Raw genomic sequence first — 6,000 nt, 5'->3', positions numbered from 1 at the left:
CCAGACTTGGCTACTGGGGCCATTTGGGGAGAGAATGAGGGGAAGGCAGATTTCTCTCCCCCTCTCTAATTCTGCCTCTCAAATAAATAATTTTAAAAAAAAAAGATGAGCAGTAGAAAAGATCTCCGCACCATGCTTATGCCCATCTGTCCAGTTTCCTCCAACTGATATCCATAATTTCTTAAATATACTGCCAGATGTTCTTTATGTAAATGCAAGCATAAATCCATATTCACAAAAGCCATCTTATTCCCAAAGGTAGTATACTTTACATCTTTTTTTAATTTAACAAAATTAATTGTTTGCAATTAATAAGAAATCATGAGGTTGGGGGAGGAATAACATGATAGTACTACTTAAGATTTTTTTAATAATCATAGTATTATTGCACATATGCTTGGAAGGATAACTATGTTCATTATAATTTACAAATTTGATTCTGCTCCATTCCAACAGCAAGATCCTATAATAAAATCATACAGTTTCCTTTTCATAGTAACTCGTAGGTCCCTGCAGGCAATGTGGTCCCATAATGAGACCCAAACTTAATATCCACCTGTGTTTCAGTGGGATTGTGGGTAGAATCACATCTGAAATACAAACATAAGTCCTCTTGTGAATGTGATGCCCAGGGAATGAGGTGCCCATCACCACCCTGACTTGCCCTTCTTCACAAGTCCCCCTCACCATGTCAGCCAAAAGGATTACAGCAGAGTCATCAGTGCCTCCCAACAAAGACGGACAACCCTTACACCTTGTCATTTGCAAGATGGCAGTACTTGGTCGGGGGGGCTTCAAGGTGTGGGACCTGTGCAGTCACATGGGGCCACACCCTCAGAAGGGAATCTTGATCATTTGGTTGATTACTCTGCTGGTGCCATCTTGAAAATCTCAATAATGTTTTAATAACATGTTTTAGCACTAGAACCCACACATCATGTCTGCCCCTTCTTAGAATACATGCTAAAAAAGGAGGATGCAGGGCCAGGCATTTGGCATAGCAGCTGACACACCCTATATTGGAGTGCCTAGGATGGAGTCCTGGCTCCACTCACGATTTCAGCTCCCAGCTAATGTGCACCTGGGGAGGCAACGGTGATGAGTATTTGGGTCCCTGCCACCCACACGGAATGGAGTTCCAGGTTCCTGGCTTCAGTCTAGCTTTGCTCCGGCCACAGCAGTTTTAGGCATGTGAGGATTGAATGACTGGATCAGAGATCTATCTCCATCTCCGTCTCTCTTTCTCTCTCTGCCTTTCAAATAAACAAAATAAATGTTTTTTTGAAAAAAGAAGGAAGAGGAAAAGGAATATCTCCAAAAACAAGGAAAAGCACTCTTCACAAAGCCTGCCCGACTCAGTATTGTTTTCTCCATAGTAGAGCCTCCCCAAGGCGCCTTCTACAGCCCCACAAAAGGTTAATTGCTTAATCCGGAAGAACCACTCTCATTTTCAAAAAAGTCTACTTGTTCCAAAGAGGAGCAGGTAATTGGTTTTCATATTCAGCCTCCTTCTTACTGTTTTTTACCCCTCTTGCTTTAATGATGAATGGCTTGTCAAACAGTTAAAAATATTTTTTAATTTAATTACAGTCATCCAAAGTCCTTATTTCCTAAAGAAAAGATGAGTTTACTAAGTTCCCTCCACCTCTATGAGTAATAATTAGTTAAGCCAACACTAAGTCTTCCTTCTGCGGACATGCAATGCAGCATTAGTATGCAGGAGGCTTCATTTCAGAGACTTAGTGGCAGTGATACACAGCACTGGGGCCTTTATTTTCAGAGAATCAATGGAACTGACACACACCACAGGGCCTTCTCTGGGCTCAGGTCATGAGCAGAGCTCTAGGGGTAGCGCAACTTGTAGTGGTCAAATTTATGGGTCAACTTGACTGGGCCATGTTCTACCCAGATATTTGCTTTGTGGAGACATTTTTTAGATGGGTTTAGCATTTAAATCAATGGACTGAGTAAAGTAAATTGCACTCCTAATGTGGGTGGGCCTCGTCTGACCAGTTGAAGGGCTGAATGGAACAAAAATACAGAGGGAAGTTCCCCCAGCTGAAACTTGTTTTCTTTCCCGGCATCATTCTTGGACTGAAACATCACTTCTTCCCGGGTCTTAAGCCTGTTGATCTTCAAACTAAAATCCCACCATCACCTCTGCCTATCCTTGGGCTTTCTGACTCAGACTGGATGCACACCATCAGCCATCTTGGGTCTCCATCTTGGGTGAGTCTGCCAGCTCACCCACAGATCTTGGGATAAGTGTCCACAATTCCCCCAAGCCAATTCCTTATAATAACTCTGACTTTATGGATCTACACCCTACAGATTTTGTCTGGAGGACTCTGACCAACACACAACTGCTTCTCTAGTCTACCTGTGCCAACCATTGTCTACAGACAGAACCACCGATGCACCCCTCAAGGGCCTATGAAAGGCTTTTCTTAATGTTTATAGAAGTTGTTGGAGTTAGTAAAACATTTCGTGGAAGTGTTGCTGAATTGAGTGTTCTCTCAAGCAGTAGACATAAAAATCATCCTCCCATCCAGAAGCACTGGTTCAAAAACAATTTGATGAGATGCTACAGCATGGGAAGGGTGGGAACCTATGAGCTGCAAGTTCAAGTCTAAATGACCCAGATGACCTTCGGGGTCTTTCAGAATCAGACACCAAGCAGGCAGGGGAGGTGAACAAGACAGGCTTAGGAGGAGATGGCCTGGGATCCATGCTCCGTGCTACACTGGGTAGCCTTGCACAAGCTACTTCACTTCTGTTACGTCTCCTCATCTTCAAAACAAGAACAGTACCAACTTGAGAAGGTTGCAAAAGAAAATGAGGGTTGACTGTGCTGAGTTTAGTGCCTACAACATCATAAGCACTTTACAGATTCCAGGTATCACATTTCTCATGAGAGTTACCTGCTCACGCCTCGCATCAGTGAGTCCAATGGATTTGTTTAATGAAAGAATAAAGTGTTTTCCCCCACTCCACCTTCCAACACACACACACACACAAACACACACACACACACTAGAACATTCATCATTCTGAAACAAAACATAGGTCATAGGAAGATTCACACAAACCAGAAAAATTAAAAAAAATAAAAAAGTAGTATGGGGGAGCCAGTGCTGTGATGTAGCTGGTAAGGCCACCATCTGTAGTGCCAGCATCCAATGTGGTCATCGGTTCCAGTCCTGGCTGCTCAACTTCCTATCCAGCTCCCTGCTGTGGCCTGGAAAAGCAGTATAAAGGTGGCCCAAGTCCTTGGGCTCCTGCAACTGCATGGGAGACCCTGAAGAAATTCCTGGCTCCTGGCTTCGGATAGGTGCAGTTGCAGCCAGTTGGGGAGTGAACCAGTGGACAGAGAACCTCTCTTTCTCTCTCTGCCTCTCCTTCTCTGTGTGTAACTCTTTCAAATAAATAAATCATTTTTTAAAAAGTAATATAGGGGCCAGCATTTTGGTGCAGAGGGTTAAGATGCCCCTGTGACACCGGCATCCCAAATGAGCACTGGTTGGAGTCCCAGCAGCTCCACTTCCGATACAGCTGCCTGCTAACACACTTGGAAAAGCAGCAGAAGCTGGCCCGAGTACTTGGTCCCCTGCCACTCACATGGAGATCCAGATAGAGTTCTGGGCTCCTGGCTTCAGCCTGGCCCAACCCTGGCCGTTGTGGCCATTTGGGGAGTGAGACGGTGGATGAAAGTTTCTCTCTCTCTCTCTCTTTTTTTTTTTTTTATTTGACAGGTAGAGTTACAGACAGTGAGAGAAACAGAGAGAAAGGTCTTCCTTCCATTGGTTCACTCCCCAAATGGCCACCACAGCCGGTGCTGTGCCGATCCGAAGCCAGGAGCCAGGTGCTTCTCCTGGTCTCCCATGGGGTGCAGGGCCCAAGCACCTGGGCCATCCTCCACTGCACTCCCGGGCCACAGCTGAGAGCTGGACTGGAAGAGCAGCAACCAGGACTAGACACCCACATGGGATTAACCAAGTGAGCCACAGCGCCGGCCTCTCTCTCTCTCTCTCTTTCTCTCTCTCCCCCCCATCCCCCTCTGCTCTTCTCCCCTCTCCACTCCCTCCCTCATTCCCTCCTTCTCTCTGTAACTCTGCCTTTTAAATAAACAAGTCTTTAAAAATAAGATGCTATATTAGTCAAGGCTCTCCAGGGAAACGGAACCAGTAGGATGTGGGTACATATTGAGAGAAAGAAAAAAAAATTGGTTCATGGTGACGAAGACCAGCAGATCTAAAATCTTCAATGTGAGCTGGCAGTCTGGCGACTCACAAGAGCCACAAGAGATTGCAGAGTCTGAAGGTATCTGCTGGAAAATTCTCTCTTGCTCAGGGTGGGGGTGGGGGTAGGTTTTTTTTTTTTAGCTAGTCAAGCCTGCAGCTGACTGCATGAGGCCCACCTCACAATGGAGAACAAGCTGCTTTACTCCAAGTTCACTCATTTAATGTTACACTGACCCAAAACCACCAGAACACTGTTTGGCCCCAAGAGGGTATGGATAGGGTAACTTATTCTCATTTGGCTACCCAGGAAGGCTTCCCTAAGGAGGTGACATAGGAACACAGCTTTGAAGCCTGGTTAATTAAGTGAAGAGAGACAGAAACTTGTTCTGGGTAGAAGGAGCCACAAGGGGGCCAGTGCCATGGCACAGTAGATTAATCCTCCACCTGCGGCACTGGCATCCCATATGGGCGCTGGGTTCTAGTCCCAGCTGCTCCTCTTCCAAATGGCCTAGGAAAGTAGTAGAAGATGGCCCAAGTGCTTGGGCTCCTGCACCCGCAGGGGAGACCAGGAAGAAGCTCCTGGCTCCTGACTTCGGATCGGTGCGGCTCAGCTGTTGTGGTCATCTGGGGAGTGAACCAACGGAAGAAAGACCCTTCTCTCTTTCTCTCCCTCTGTCTGTAACTCTACCTCTCAAATAAATAAGTTAAATCTGAAGAAAAAAAAAAAGGAGCCACAAATGAAAATTCTTTAAAACACAAATGGACAAATGAGGAGGCAAATGATTCCTCACCTAAAGCCAGATCACCAAAATGAACTTAGTCTTCAATGACACTTTCCATGAACTTTCTTTTCATACTGAAAGACTGAGGGCTGGCATCATGGCACAGCAGGTAAAGCCATCACCAGCATCCTGTATCAGCACCAGTTCCTGGTTGCTCCACTTCCAACCCAGCTTCCTGCTAATGGCCTTGAAGAAAGCACCAGGAGATGGCCAAGTGCTTGAGCCCTGGACACCCATGTCAGAGACCCAGATGGAGTTCCAGAAACCTGGCTTCAATCTGGCCCAGCCATAGCATTGTGGCCATTTAGAGAGTAAACCCACAGATGGAAGATCTTAGCCTCTCCCTCTCTGTAACTCTGCCTTTCAAATAAATAAATCTGTTAAAAAAAAAAAAAAAAACACTTTGACCTTTGACTTAGGAATAAAGGTAAATGTGTGGATGCAATTCGATTACAAATTATGAAAGTCTCCTTCCCAGATACCAACATTTGACATTAAGTGTTGCCCACCCACATAATAAATTTAAAATTCACAAAGTAATATTTCTTAGTGCTGACACAGTATTTATACAGCAGCTGAGAAGTTTTTTCTTTCCTTTTTATTATAAAAGAAAAATAAGTCCATGGTAAGAAAGTCAAACAGAACAGAAGAGGATAAGCTGAAATATAAAGATCTATTGCTGATGCCAGCCACTTACTTAACACCCCAAAGGCAACTGCTTTGGTGAAGAAATTTCATTTCATTCCAGAGTTTTCTATGCAGTCATATGAAAATGCTATTTATTTACTAGTGTTTTTAGACAAAAGCAATCACACAGCACATTATTGTCTTTATTTTTAAAATATTCATCTTATTTATTTGAGAGACGAAAGGGAGGGGAGAGGGGAAGGGAGATCTCATTTACAGGTTCACTCCCCAAATGGCTGCAGTGGCCTAGGCTGGGCCAGGCTGAAACCAGGAGCCTGGAACTCCATCCG

Source organism: Oryctolagus cuniculus, chromosome 19 (assembly GCF_051225735.1).
Source record: "Oryctolagus cuniculus isolate XC-2025 breed Fujian yellow rabbit chromosome 19, ASM5122573v1, whole genome shotgun sequence".
NCBI lineage: Eukaryota > Metazoa > Chordata > Mammalia > Lagomorpha > Leporidae > Oryctolagus > Oryctolagus cuniculus.
The sequence above is the reverse complement of the archived record's forward strand: the minus strand, read 5'-3'. Positions refer to the sequence as shown.